Source organism: Leptonychotes weddellii, chromosome 16 (assembly GCF_054177405.1).
Source record: "Leptonychotes weddellii isolate Sample4059 chromosome 16, ASM5417740v2, whole genome shotgun sequence".
In the NCBI taxonomy this organism is placed as follows: Eukaryota; Metazoa; Chordata; class Mammalia; order Carnivora; family Phocidae; genus Leptonychotes; species Leptonychotes weddellii.
In genome coordinates, this window is record NC_138384.1 from 21,420,290 (window position 1) to 21,436,354 (window position 16,065).

At 35.2% G+C, this 16,065-nt stretch overlaps 1 protein-coding gene and 1 long non-coding RNA gene across 4 annotated transcripts in view; one reads left to right on the top strand and one right to left on the bottom strand.

Moving 5' to 3' along the window:
• Positions 1 to 16,065, top strand: part of CDH8 (cadherin 8) — a 349,453-nt gene that overhangs the window by 326,027 nt on the left and 7,361 nt on the right. The gene's annotated exons all lie outside the window — the stretch shown is intronic.
• LOC115939711 (uncharacterized) overlaps positions 1 to 16,065 on the bottom strand; it is a 172,960-nt gene that overhangs the window by 77,639 nt on the left and 79,256 nt on the right. For both annotated transcript variants that reach the window (XR_014140837.1, XR_014140838.1), the window contains one exon: positions 2,624 to 2,688. This is a non-coding gene — a long non-coding RNA (uncharacterized LOC115939711). The remainder of the gene's footprint in view (positions 1 to 2,623; positions 2,689 to 16,065) is intronic.

Consider the following 16,065-nt stretch of genomic DNA (forward strand, 5'->3'; position numbering starts at 1 on the left):
CCCTTGCATACACATGGCACCAGAAAATGAAGGCACTTTGTGGAACCATGAGAATATCCTACATATTAATTAGCACTGTTTATGTTCAGTATTATGTTGTTAGTGAATAAAACAACTTTATGTCTTCTCTTATAATCTGTATGTCTTTTATTTCTTTTTCTTCCCTTAATTTTTCGGTTAGCAGAATGTTGAAAACAAGAGTACAATCTTGCGTGTTGCTAACGTTGGGAAAAACTACGCATATTTTTCAACATTACTATGACGTTAACTGTAAGGTTTTATGGATAACCTTCATTAGGTTGAGGAAAATCTACTCACAGTTTGCTGATAATTTTTATCATGAATGAGTGTTAGCTTTTGTCAAATTCATCTACTGAAACGATCATGTGATTTTTCTCCTTTATCAATCTGGCAACTAATTTTCAGAGTTAAAAGAAAAACAAAACTGTATTCTTGGGAGTAGCACCACTGGGCAGTGTCATTATCATTTTTACATATTGCTGGATTCAAATTGCTGAAATTTTCTTAAGAATTTTCCCATGTAGGTAAACAAAAGATATCTGGCGCTCTGCTGCTCCTCTTTGGAAGTGCCCCAGGAGACTGGATTTCTAAGATTTCAGGAATTTGGGGAGCTGGGTGATACTGGGCTGTTTGCTTGAAATCAACCATAGTTGAAATACCTACATCACAAAAATTGGCAAAAGCTAGAAATCAGTGTCTTTTTCCTTACCTCAGAAAAGCTGGTTGTGAGACATTTAACTTCATAAGACGGGGGATATTGATGTGTGATGTGTCTCTGTGTGTGTTTGCAATAATTTTGCCTGGTTTAGGTATCAGAGTAATGCTGGCCTCATAAAATAAACTGGGAAATATTTTCTCCTTTTCTATATTATAGAAGATTTTGTGTAGACTTGGTATAATATTGTCCCATAGTGTGTGGTAGAACTCAATAGTGAAGCCATCTGGGATTGTGGTTTACTTTACGGTAAGCTTTTTAATTATTAGTATAGTTTCTTTAATTGATATAAGGCTATTCAAAATTTCTCTTCCATCCTTGAATGGTTTTGGCACTTTTTGAATGTCAAGAAACTTGTACAATTCATCTCATTTATGGAATCCATTGTTATGAAATTGTTTATATCACTGCCCTACTTCACACATCAAATTTATAATTTGTGTTTTCTTTTACTTGTCAAATTCATATATTAAGTCTAGGCAAAGTTTTATAAGTTATTGTTTAAGATAGATTTATTTATTTATTTATTTATGAGAACACACGTGCATGCGCGAGAGAGAGAGCAAGAGCAAGTATACACGGGAGGAGAAAGGGCAGAGGGAGAGGGACAAGCTGATTCCCCACTGAGAAGGGAGCCCTATGCCAGACGTGATTCTAGGACCCTGAGATCATGACCTGAGCTGAAATAGTTGGATGCTTGAATGACTGAGCCACCCTGGCACCCCTATAGGTTTTATTGATATTTACAAGTAAACAATATTTCATTTTATTTATATTTTTTGTTTATTTACTCTTTCATTGATACTCATACTTTTGTTAAACTCTTTCATTTATATATTTGGACTTAATTTGCTCTTCTTTTTCTAGTTTCTTCAGGTGGAAGTTAGGTTACTGATTTTAAGACTTTCTTTATGTCTAATATAAGCAATTTAACACTTAAAATTTTTCTTAGGTATTTCTTTAGTTCCATCCCACAGATTTTAATGGGTTGTGTTTACATTCTCCTTCGGTGCCAAATATATTTTCTAATGTCCCTTGTGATTTCTTCTTTGATTCATGATTATTTAGAAGCATGGAGCTTTATTTCCAGATTTTTGGTGATGTTCTGCATATATTTTTGTTATTGTGTTCTAATTTAATTATTTCATATCAGGGAACATAACTTGTTTATTTCAATTTTTTTTTTTTGCATTGGAACCTTTTATGGCCCAGAATCTAGACTATCTTGGTGAATAGTTCCTATACATTTGAAAAAAATATATATGCTTTTTCCTGTTGTTGAGTGGAATTTTCTATAAATGGCAAATTATATACAATTATCAGGTTCAGGTATTCTGTGACCTTACTGTTTTCTTCCTAATGTTCTATCAATTACTAAGAAAGGAGTGTTGAAATCTCGAAGTATTATGGGATTGGTCTATTGCTACTTTCAATTCTGTCATTTTTTGTTTTATGTATTTTTTAAGTATAACTGATCATCACATATTAAACCTTCTTTTTGAATTGACCTGTTCATAATTATGAAATAGCCCTCTTTATCACTGATAATTTTCATTGTTCTAAAATTTTGTTTTATACTAATATGCATTCAACTTTTCTTATTATATTAATATAGCTACTATTAACAAAGCTTTCTTATATTAAGAATTTTAATAATATAATTTTTTCAATTTTTTTCCTTTTTTATCACTTTCCTCAATCTTTCTCTTTGCACACATTCCTCCTCTCTGGTACTTACTCCTACAAATCCAAACAGCCATCTATGTGTCTTCAACGCAATGAGACCATTATTCTCTCCTTGGGTTTTTCTTGACTTGAGAACTTTCAAATTACATTGAATAGTACTTTTTAAATATTAAAATGAGATGTCTCATCATTAAAACTCACCAACAATGTTGTAGAATGTGCTCCAAATTGCTTCCGAGGATAATAATCCAGTTGGGTTAATATTCCTAGGAAAGAAAGAGTAAAAGTTGTATATGAATGATGTATACTTGTCATAATTGTTATTTTGTAACAGTAACAACAAGAACAAAAATAGTAAGGCAAGGCTAGCACCATCAAAGAAATATATAATATAAATATCATTCTATTTGGAAACGGTGGGGGGAGATGTTGTATATTCTTCCTAGAACAATCTTGATTCAGTTGGAGAAAGAAGAGCTGGCATAAACCAGACCATTTTAAAGAAGTGAGCTCTCTACTGATGGATAAAACGCATCCTAAAATGACATGGACAAAGCTTCCTAGAGAATTCTCAAATTTTCCCCTTAATTGTTGGAATATTTGTGTTCCCAGTCAGTAGAGACATATACATGTGAAAATACTGTAAGGAAGGAAGGAAGGAAGAGGCCTCAAGACAAAAAAAGAAATCTTTCAAATGATACCAATGATCTTGTGCTGAAAAGGCTTAAAGATAATATAGAAAAACCATGCAATTTAACATCACCTACTGTGTGCACTAGACACTGGCGAAGTAAGATGTAAACTTTCATTGGACAGTTTTCTCTTTAGGAACTGTCATCAGTGGATTTTCGGAACCTGGCTCAGAATTGTAGCAATTTCCTAGTGGTTCTTGGCTTTTTCTTAGATAATATAGGAAACTGTGAGTTCACTGGGCCTGCCTGTGATTAAGATAAAGTTTTAAATCAAAATCTGGATTATTAAAACCAATGACTGATTTTTTTATACTAATTAAGTGGAAGTTTTCCTTGGAAACCTGATATTGCAAACTGACACTGCATCTGGATTCTATAAGAACCTCATCATATTCCATTCTGGAAACTCTTCCTCAGTGTGCATCCTGAACAGCCTTACTCTTTAACATGTATTTCCTCAATTCTTTATATTTTACTTCATATTCCAACTTTGAAGCTTTCAAGTAGAAATTCTCTGTAAAGTACAAAAGTATGAAATCCAAATATTCTTAAAAGATTACAGATCTTAGCTTCCTTTCAAAGTTAAGGTAACTGATAGCCTTACATATATTAATAAAAACCACTATTATTTTAGGTTTTATTAATACTTTACACAAGACATACCCTGAAAATACGCTGTAGATGGAAAAACACATTTGTTCCTCAAAGACCTTCTGACCTTCAGTTCCTTAATTAGTACTTTGGGTACAATAAGAGTATTTGCTGTGACCTTGGGGAAATTATTTTAAAACGCAACCAGGTAAGTAACGAAACTGGGATGCAAACACAATTAGGAATGATTCCAGAGCCTGAATATTATCTAATATGATATTCAGAAGGATTCTGAAATAATACATCCTAAAGAAATTATACCTAAGATAAGTTATTCAGGAATTAGAATGTTGAAAATGGAATAAATCCCCCTAAACTCGTACTTGTGAAGCACACCTCTTATAGTTCCAAAATGTGGAGTATTTGATGGTAGGGATCTTTATATCACTGCCCAGTACCAGAAAATACTACACATCCATTGTCAATGGGGGATGGCAAGCTTGGAAAATCAAATATCATCTTGAGGATATTTTAAAAGACTCATCAAAAAAATCCCTTTTATTTTAAAAGAAAGTATTAAAATGAAATCATGCATGACTTCAAAATGTATTCAGATTTCTCTATAGTGTGTAACAATAGGGAATTTTATCAGATTACATTTTCAATAAAAAGAGTTTGAATGAGTTTGATGTGATTTCTATTTCAATCATAAGGGTGACCTACACAGGTATCTTCTTCTTCGATCATTTTATTTCTGCTCTCTCCATCTGTATTTTAACCTGTTAATATGTGGGTGTATTTGAGGAAAAGCAAATCAGCTTGACCTTTAATGTAAAGTCATTTTTGTATGATCAAAACAGTACTATTTCCAATACTATAAAGAATGTGGATTTTAAGATTCAAAAGCACGTGCCATTCTCAGCAACCTGGGAGGAATGATAATGTGACCACTGCTTGAATGATAATTTTATCTACATAACTGCCTTCCATCCTCTTGCCTTCACTGTATATTAAGACTTCTGCCCAAAGATATATGTTTAGCCAAGCTGTTTTAATATAACATATTAAACTTTTAAAATGATTCAAGGACAAACACTGGACTTAAGCTCGCTGTAGGATGCCACATTTTCTTGCATCTTTCCCTCCTTCTTTCGTAGCTATTTTACCACTAAGCCAGAAAAGAAGGAATTATGCAGGAAAATTGCTATCAGCTGCTACCCCTGCTGGATTACAGAACCCAGAGCATAATAGCTTCCCCGGTGGAGCCTCTAAGGGCTTGGGCCAAGCCATTAACCACTGCAAACACCTAAAGGAAGAAATGGAATAGAGTAGAATGGCTTTCAGGCATCCCAGATTTTTATGCAAACAAACTTTATTTGAAATGCAGATGTCCAGGGCCTATCCCCGGAAATTCTTATTCAGTTGATTTACGGTAAAGTCCAAGAACAGGCATTTTTAGTGCACTCAGATATCTGTATCTGAATTACTGCCTGAATTTTAGAGTTGGCTTCTGTTTGTGTGAATTTTTGCTCAGATACAAGTTGATAATTAAACTGGCTTAAAATCTGTAATGTCAAGATGGACCAGATATATCAGAGCCTGGTAGATAATAGATACCTTATTTTTTATTTAAAAGACTAGTGACTATGTTTATCTCATTGCATTCTATTTTTGAAGGATTAGATATATTTTGGACTTCACAAGGTTCTGCTCATATTTTGAGTCTCTTGTTAAAAAGTGACTCACCTTCACTGATGTCTATCACGTACTTATTCAACAGACCAATTAAAACTATTGTATTTACTTTATAATTTTAATTATAATTTCTTTATAATTCAATCTCCATTACACTCTGAATCAGGAGGCTGTTTCTACTGCCTCTTTCATAAATGAAGTAGTAAATTTTCAGCTAGTTACTGAAGGATGGCCAGAACTTTTCCTACATGGAAAAGAAAGAAGTGAGGTTATTGGAGATGTATACAATCATACAGCCATAAAGATGGTGCAAGGAATGGAACCAAGAAAGGGATTTTTGGAAATGGGGAAGAATATGGATTAAATATTACTAGTTCCATTACTGAAAGAATGAATTTGTGCTACTGACCATCCAGGGGCATATGCCAAATAGGTAACTACAAGAGACACAGGGTAAACTTTTAGAAATATTGTCTGGCATTTGAAATCAGATAAGTGAATCAAATTCTAACAGTTCATAAAGAGGTGTTAAATAACAAAAATTCAACTAAGAAAATATGAAGATCCAATTGGCTTTATTCAATGACATGAATCAGGCAGCATTCCATCTAGCAAATAGAAAGGAGCTCCACTGAAATTCCAGGAAAGAAAGTTTTTTAAAGTCACAGAAGGACCACAAAAAAGAGAATTATAAACAGAGAATGCACTGTTAGGCATTCTAAGGGAACAGAAGGATTCTAAAAATGGACTACCTCCCCCTGGTGCTGACCATAAAGCTCCAGGTTGGTTGGTTAAAGGTTGCATTCCTTGTTGGTGGTGGGGCAGAGGGAGGGGGGCAGTTGAAACTGCAGTTTGCTTAGGTATCAAGTCTTGGTTTGCTGACGTGGGATTTTAACATAGTGACTCCATTTTGAGCCTGTGGTTTTCCTTTCAACAGAGGTTAGGTGAAAAGGCTGAGGGCAGAATGCTACTGAACAGAAATAGGGAGGAGGAAAAGATGGAATGCCATTCTCTGTATTTCCACCTTTCACAAACCAGCTCTGTCTATAAACCCAACCCATAGGTGGTTCCTTCCTTAAGGCTTCCTCACATCTCTATCTGTGATGGTGGAAGGATAAGTCAAGGTACAGATGGCATAGTGGACCACAGGGTATGGAAGGATAGGGATCACAGAGAATGGACCACCAGCTGACCGATATTTTGGCTAGTTATATGCTATTTTTCTCTTCCCTTCTGCTTCAGAAGTTCCTTGAGATCAGTAATCACATCCTCACTTAACTTAGCCACCTACCTATTTGCTCATACCATCTTGCCACGGAGCCTTCTATATAATGTCTCACGTGATGAACAAAAGGATGCATTAGCTAAAGAATATAAATATCTCCACATCCAAGGATTGTTCTGTTGGTAAGACAGAAAACCATCATATTTGACTATATTGCAGCATGCTGGGGGGAATGTGTGCCAAGGAAGACTTTCTTCTGACAGTGATATCTTGAGACAATAGGCACTGAGTGAGGGCAGAATTCACTGAATGCATCAGTGTAGATTTGAAATAAGATGGAGACATGGATGATGTCAAGGGAACATGGATTTGTACCATTTTGGGTGGCTTTCACTTTATGTTTTATTTTCTTATGTGCAAATTCAAAACATTCAGGGAGATGATGGTGTCTAACAAAGTGATGATTTGCAGGGTATTTGATCTCCTTCAAATCAAAGGAAGTTAATGAGAGAAACTACTTTTGGTAATTCCTTTCTTTCATATCCTTAGCTCTCCATTCACTGTATTAAATGATTTCAATATCTTACATGCAATGTATACCTCACTTAAACTGCTATTCTAAAACCGCCTTATTCTCTGGTCTAACTACTGTATATATCAAGTATGTTAATGAGAACAAATTTATCAGCTCTGGTGCAAAATGAATTAATCAACTCTAGTGCAAAATCAATTAATCCCTAACTCCCAGTTTCTTAAATATTTAGAGATATCTACTCAATCAATAGAGACGTAATGGAAAACTCACTCTCTTGACAATGCTAGCTTTCCAATGTCTGGTTCTGTAACCACTCTGAGGTTGTTCTCTGGAATTTTCTTTTTTTTTTTTTTTTAAAGATTTTATTTATTTATTTGACAGAGAGAGACACAGCGAGAGAGGGAACACAAGCAGGGGGAGTGGGAGAGGGAGAAGCAGGCTTCCCGCCGAGCAGGAAGCCCAATGTGGGGCTCGATCCCAGGACCCTGGGATCATGACCTGAGCCGAAGGCAGACGCTTAACGACTGAGCCACCCAGGCGCCTGTTTTCTGGAATTTTCAAAAGAAATTCCACTAAGGGCCTTAGTATTTCTTTGTTTGGGTTTGTTTTTCTTACCTAAATAGCTTGCACACTCAAAAAGAAAAGTTTTTTTCACTTCTGCGTAAATCCAAATAGAGAAAAATATTCTTTCCCCCATCTACTGATATTTATAAAAGTTTTAAAATTTCCATTCAAACAAAACAGAAACTGACTCTCAGTATAGTTTTCACTTTTGAGCGTTAGTTAATGCAGGTATTCCTGAAATAAAATGAAGGTCATTATAGTCTTCATCCGTCATTCCCCAGTGCCTGGAGTAAGATAAATCTAATTTTCATCTAAGCATTAAGTGATCTGTGTAAATTTCATGGAGCATTTTGTGTAAGAGCAAGTACGCAAATTGAGTACAGGGAAAAAATAATAAAACTCAGAAGACCTTGGGCAGTGTGATTGTATCTATCATGGAATTTGGACCCTGTAATACCTACGTTTCTCTCTGGCACCAAAAATAATCACTTTTTAATAATTAATTCATGGTCATATTATGCTATGCTATGCTGTGCTGCGCTATGGTAGGTGGACTCTCAGGATATGGGATTTACATCTCTAGAGTATTGTATTGAATACCTTTTGATCCTTCTAAGATACTAAATTCTCATCTGCCAGTGGCATCGACCATTTAGTTTTTCCTTGTCTCTGATAAAGGTGTCATGGAATGGAAAAACCTCTCTCCACACACTTTCTCTTTTTTATCTTATCCTTGAGCTTTAATATCACCTTCTTAGAGCTCATTTCCCTTGTTTTCCAAGGTGACTTTTGTGAAGATGACAGAGTATACAATATGCCTTGGATTTGATTGAAATTCTTAGCTGCCAGCTGAGAAACCTTGAGCAAGTCACTTTATCTTTCAAAAACCCTGTTCCTCATATGTAAAATGGGAATAAGTATGTCCTTCCCTGCCTCTGTAAATCAGATTTACTAATTATATTAGTTTATTAGGGCTGCCGTAACAAATTACCACAAACTGGGGGCTTAAAACAACCAGAGATATATTCTCTCATAGTTCTGGAGGCCAGAAATCCAAAATCCAGCACATTTGCTGACAAGGCCCTACTCCCTCCAGAGACTCTAGAGAATTCCTTCTTTGGGTCTTCCAGCTTCTTTGTTGGCTGTATACATTCTATTGCTTGTGGTTACATCATACCAATGTCTGCCTCTTTGGTCACATTCCATCTTCCTTTACTCTATGTCAAATCTACCTCTGCTTCACTCTTATAAGGACACATGTTTTGAACTTAGTGCCCAGCAGGTCATCCCAGATGAAATCCTCGTCTAAAGATACTTCATTTAATTACGTCTGCAAAGACTCTTTTCCAAGTAAGGTAACATTCACAGATTTCAAAAAGAAAAAGGACTTGGATCTGTCTTTTTGGAGGTCACCATTCAGACCACTATACTCAACAACATCTTCATATAATCTAAAAAAAATTTTCCTCTTATATTAACAATTAAAAAATAGTTCATGTAGCTTCCTAAAGAATTTTAGAAGATGCTTAAATTTTATAGGCTACTTGATGAGTCCTAAGGATAGCCCAGCCTCTGTATATTTCCTTTGCAAAATGGAAACCATGTAAATATTTATAGAACTGTAGTACTGCATGGTTATAGCAGAGTAAGTTTTTCTGTTAAAAAAGTGTTAATTCATTCTATGTGTACTTGCAAACAGTTGACTAAACATTGTTTGGTGTTAGTCTAGGAACTTCCAAAAGAATTCACAATGATTTGCAAAGTAAATCTTGGTTGGTATTTTATGGCTAGATATACTTTATTATTAAATATTAGGAAATTTGATAATGATTAACACTTGATAAACACTGATATTATGGACATCGCGTGGTATTGTGGACAATCTAATGAGGAAAAAAAAAAGAAAAAAGTAACAAATGATCTAATTAGGTGGCTCAGAAGATCCAGTTGCTTGTTGCAGATTTAGTATGTTGGTACACTTTCAATGAATTATGTAGGAAGTTATAATGGTACTGGAGGAGACTGGCTTCACAGAGTCTTAGTTTTTATTAATTCATTGAAGCCTGATTGTTTCCAACAAGACTTTGTGTTTAGAGTAAAAATGTATACATGAAATATAGATGGTACGATCTTCACTCCATATTCCTAGATATTAGGTATTATAGACACATATATCTATATCTAATTTGCTGAAAGCCCATAGATATGGTATCTTTATTGCTTTGCTAGGTTTTTAGAAATAAACAGCAGATACAACACAATGATAAGAACTTAATTAAATCTCTTGTCCATACCTACTCAACAGAGTGCCCGTTCCCCTTTGTTTTGACCTTCTTGCCATTTTCATTCCATTTTACTTAACCAAGAAAATTTGAAATACATTTGCAAGTCAAATGCCAGGAAACATTTCTCAGAAAGACAAAATATCTACTGATCTTCTCTTCATTTATTCCTTTGGTCATAAATATTTGTCTGGTGAATGCCTTCATTAACTCTGGCTCCTTGTTGCTTTTGCTTGCATGTAAAAGGATAAACAAAAGCCATAACTCCATGATTTCTAATAAATGGGAGCTAGGCAAAGTAAGATTTCTGCATCAGGGCAACAATAACAGATGAACTACAGTAAAAACAATAGAGAATTTAATTTGCCTGCTTTATTTTATCTGGAGGGAAGAAAAAGGACAATGTGGAAAGAACATGGGATATTTAAATAATAACAAGAATAATGACCTTTCTTTTTCTACTAAAAATACAGAGAAAATAAATGGAAGGAAAGATATTAGTTATGACTGTGGGAAAATTACACAAATAACGTTAAAGTATTATCCAGGTAGACACAGTCTATCTCTGTAGATAGACTTTGTGTTTTTCATGGAGTATGCATACAGAATTAATTAGGGACTACAATACTATTTTAGTCTGCTCAGGCTGCTATAACAAATACTGCAAACTGGTGACTTAAACAACAGACATTTATTTCTCACAGTTCTGGGGTTTGGGAAGTCTAAGATCGAGGTATGTTTCATTCTGAAGCCTCTTCTCCTGACTGCTTGTAGGGGGCCACCATCTTGCTGTGTGCTCACATGACCTCCTGTTCGTGAACCCATAGGTGGAGAAAGAGAAGCTCTCTTGTGTCTCTTCTAATAAGGGCACTAATTCAAGGCCCCACCCTAAGACCTCATTTAACCTTAATTACTTCCTTACAGGATCTATCTCCAGATATAGCCACACTGGGAGTTAGGGATTCAACATATCAATTGCAGGAGGGACAGGAGCACAAACATTCAGTCTGTAACAATACTTACTGGTTTATTTACAAAAGGAAACTTTTCTTATAAGGGTATCAATGTTCTATGAAGGAAGGTCTTTTGATTGCCAACTCCAAATGATTCAAAGACTGAATATTAACAATCAAAGAAGACATTCCTCCTAAACTAACTATAGGAGATACTAATTCAGACTATGCACCTCCCTCTGAATATAAGACTAAGTCATCCAATTTCAGCTCACTAAAAGGGAATTCTGGTGTGCACTTCTTTAACATGATGGTAGTTCATGTATTTTAGATATCTGAGATAGTACCTCAGATATTCTTTCCCTCAGTCTTCTCTGTTTGAATCTAAGCATTCTTAGTTTATTGCTCAGGTTACACGATAAGAGGTATGCCCAGATTAAATCTTAGAAACCATGAGTATTTCTCTTAAATGTCCACATAGACTCAGGCTATATATCCTCTCCAGCAGCCTAAAATCAAACCTTCTCATGGACTTATTCTGAATCATATATAATTCCATAATTCCCTAAGACAAAATAACATGAAAGGAAATAAATACGGGACCCACAAAATGTGGCTAATGATTACCTAGTCTTTCACTCACTTAAATATTTGCTGAGTACTCATTATGCATCTTAAATTGGTTATTTGTTATCCTTAAGTTCCTCAGTTTATTTCTGCATCCCCAGGGCCTATCACATTCCTATTAGTATACTATTTCTTTGTAATAAATGATTTGATGAAAATATAAAGTTTTTTTTTTTTTTTTATAAGATTGCATAACAAATCTATCTGGGAAAGTTGGGAACAGTTAGTAAAGGAAATTATCCACAAAAAGAAAAAAAAAGGCATTTAAGCACAGACATAAAGAATGCATAAATATTTATTCAAATTAGAGCTAAGGGAGGGCAGAGAGATTATCAGGCAGAAGAAAGAGCAATTACAAAAGTGCTGAGGAGTGAAGATCCTTAACTCATAAAAGGCCAGGATGGCTAGAACATAGTGGATTGCTAGGACATGAAGCAGGAGAATGAGACAGAGGCTAGACCGTGCAAGTCACATGGGAAGAAAAATAATTTGTAACAGAAATTCTAAATGGACTTAGCAAGCTTCTAAGGTATAGTGATTTGATCACTTCCTTAAAACTGAAACATTCCAAATAAAAGTGGATAAAATAACCTGACCAGTGTTGTTATGAGGATCTTCGCTCAGTGTCAAGTCCTGTGCTGAAGGCTGGGAATAGAGCCTGGACTAAGGCTAGTCTCCCTCAAGGGGGTTAGATTCTAGTGAGATAATACACACATTTTACTGAGTATTATCTATTTTCTCTACAAGGTCAAAACCATTGCATAAAAATTCTAAGACTTTAATTTTAAGACGGCTGTTTTTGATACAGCCTCTAACTACTTCCAGTAAAGCTCTAACAAGTAAATCTGGAGGGAAAAAATGGCAACAACTAAACATATAAGTGAATATATTGATTTATAATGAATCTGTTATTAGAATCTGAAGGGAATTTCATACATAATGGTATAAGGTAAAACACTGTCTGAAATAAAGCAAGCGTATACATCTACTATTTATCTGGTCCCTACTTTACTATTTATTTGGTGTAGACCTTGTATTACTCAGCCAAGGAGTAAGGAACCCAATGATACCACTGTTTTGGGAATACTGTCATTTGAAGTATGCTTGGTGCTGCTGGTCCACTTTCCCTCCCCACCAAGATCTTTTCCTCAACAGTCAGTCATAAGCAGAAATAAATGGGTTTGGAGTATGAAGCAAGATTCTGGACACACAGGCCTTCATCTTCCTTGGTGTAAAGCTGATAAGCAAAACATTCCAGGAGGATGAGAAAATGGGAAAATCCCTAACTGGAGGAAATATAGGGAGTACTGATATTTGACTATTTCACCTACTAAGACTATCCAACAACCAGGTGATAAGGTTAAGATAACCGATCATCTCAATGTGGCAGCAATACATGAGATGGGCAACAACTGGACATGGCTCTCTGCCTGGACATTGGCACCTCCCTCCAGAATGCCAAATGCTTTTGTTCCACCCTCTTCTTAAATAGATCTTGATAAAACACTGTCTTCCATTTCTCAATCCTGTTTATACATACTCAATTTCAAGAAATTTAAATTAAAAAAATCATGACATACATGTCTATGGGCTTTCAGGGATCACTCTTTTTTTCCTCATAAATTTTCTGGTTTTAGAAAATGTTTTTTCTCCAGTAAATCATTATCAGGATATGCTCTTCTGTTGTTCAAAAGGAAAAAGTAAATGCAGTAAGGGCAAAAATCAGGAGCAGAAGCCACGAGGATAGAATAGGTTGCAATGCAGAGGCAAGATGACAGAAATTGGAAACGCATGAAAATATGAAGGACTGAAAAGAAGATTTTTAAATAATACCATAATGTAATTGAATCCAGGTTTAGAGGTATTGAACAACTGTCTTTTATATGACTGCCTTTTCCCTTCTCATCATTGGAAAGAAAAAAAAAAGAAAAAGAAAAAAATCAAGGAGAAAAAAAGTGCAAGTAAACAGATGATAACAAAAAGTGCCTTCCAATAAACACCATCAGTCATCTTAATGTTGAGAGTCAAAAGCTGTTTCCTTTTTTAGTATTGAGAACAAGGTACAGGTGGTTGCAATAATTTCTTATGCTCAGAATTGTGTTAGAGAGGGCGCCTGCCTGGGTGGCTCAGTTGGTTAAGCGACTGCCTTCGGCTCAGGTCATGATCCTGGAGTCCTGGGATCGAGTCCCGCATCGGGCTCCCTGCTCAGGAGGGAGTCTGCTTGTCCCCTCTGACCCTCCCACCTCTCATGTGCTCTCTCTCATTCTCTCTCTCACAAATAAATAAAATCTTTAAAAAAAAAAAGAATTGTGTTAGAGAGTCTAGTTAGTATAGTACATTAGGAAAAACATTAATATAGGCATTTAAAACTGTAACTTTCCCTCTAAGCGTTGCTTTAGCTGCATCCCTTGCATTTTGATTTGCTGTATTTTCATTGGCATTGTCTCACAATATTTCCTAATTTCCCTTTTGACCTCTTCTTTGACCCAATGGTTATTAAAGAAAGCATTGTTTAATTTCCACATTATTTATGAGTTTCCCAAATTTCTATCTATTACTCACATTTAATTCCATTATGGTCAGAAAACATATTTTACATTATTATCCTTTTAAATTTACTGAGGTTTATTTTATGGTCTTGCATATTATCTACACTGCAGGATGTTCCATGTGTACTTAAGAAGGATATTATTCTGCTGTTGTTGGGTGCAGTGTTCTATAGATATCTCTTAGATATAGTTGGTTTATACTGTCTCTCACGTCTTCTTTTTCCTTGTTTATTTCTGCCTAGTAGTTTTATCCATTACTGAAAGTGGGATACTGGAATATCCAACTATTACTTTTGAATTTCTAGATATTAGATGTTCAAGAATATATTACATACTTGCTGTTTTATACAACTGTTCTTTAAAAGTTGTTTTAAAAAGAAAAAAAGGAGAAAAACTATGTATTCCATCTTTTATAATGACATAATTACTTCTCCTGATGCTCTTTGTTTTTAATGTGGATTTGAATTATCATCTGGGATTATTAGCTTTCAGTCCAAAAAAGTTCCTTTAGTGTTTCTTATAAGGCATGTAAGGCTGATGACAAATTCCCTCAGCTTTTGTTTATTTTCAAAGTCCCTATGTCATATTCTTTTGTTTCTCTGTTTTGGAAAGAAAGCTTTGTTGAATATATGATGCTTGGTTGAAAGTGTTTGCTTTAAGTACTTTGAATATGTTTATCCTATGTCCGTCTGGCCTCCATTATTTCTATAAAACTTCAGTTGTTAATCTTATGGGGGGGGGTCCCTTGCAAGTGATGAGTAAATTTGGTCTTGCTTTAAAGCCTTGTCTCTGTCTTTGGCTTTCAGTTTTGTTTTTTTTTTTACTATGATATGTCCTTTGTGGATCTCTTTGTGTTTACCTTCTTCGAGTTTGTTGAGATTTCTGAATGTGTAAGCTAATGTTTTCAAAATTTTTGAAGTTGTCAGCTTTATTTTTTTCTTTTCCTTTCTTTCTCTCCTGATATTTTTCCTCCACATGTGTTGGCACACTCAATAGTGTCCCACATTTTTCTGAGGCTCTGTTCATTTTTCTTCATTTTTTTTTCTCTCCATTCTTCAGCCTGCGTATTTTCTATTCATCTATCTTCAAGTCCACGGATGCTTTATTTTGCCAATTCAAATCTACTGCTTCTCCACTCTAATTAATATTTTATTTCAGTTATTGTACTTCTTAACTCCAGAATCTCCACCGTGCTATTTTTAAAAATAATTTTTATCCATTGATATTCTCTATTTGATGTGACATTATCACCATACCTTTCCGTTTTTTCTTTAATCGTGGTTTAGTTTAGTTTATTGAACCCATTTATAATGGCCCCTTAGAAGTCTGTTTACTCTGATATCTGGTTGCTTTCACCAATAGTTTCTTTTGCATGTTTTTTTTTTTTTTCTGGTGTATGGGTTTCCTGTTTCTTTTTATGTCTTGCAATCTTTTGTTGGAAACTGGACATTTTAGGTAATTTATTATAAAAAATCTGGTTATTGGCTCCCTACCCAGAGCTTGTGATTGCTCTTTGCTTGTTTATTTGTTTAATGACTGGCTGGACTGTTTTCATTAAGTCTATTTCCTCTCTGCAGTATTAAGCCACTGATATTTCACCTCAGGGGATCCCAGCCTTAGGTATGCACCAGTCACTCTAGAATGACAGTGGTTTTGGCAAGGTTCTCTTTGTCTCTTTCCCTGACCATGCCCCAATTGTTAAAGCTCCACTAATTGCCAGATGATTTCTATTTTCAATTTAGGGGCCAACCTTGCTCTACAATTAATCAATCAAGCTTGGGCTCCTTCTAGGGTATTTCTCTGGGTGTTTCAGATTTGTTTTGCCCAGTCATGTTCCTCCCCCAATCTCGGTCTCCTCCCTCCTCTGCTTGCAAAACAGTAAGCCACTGACTCTAGAACTGAGTTGGAAACTATGATGTTTTTCTCTGAG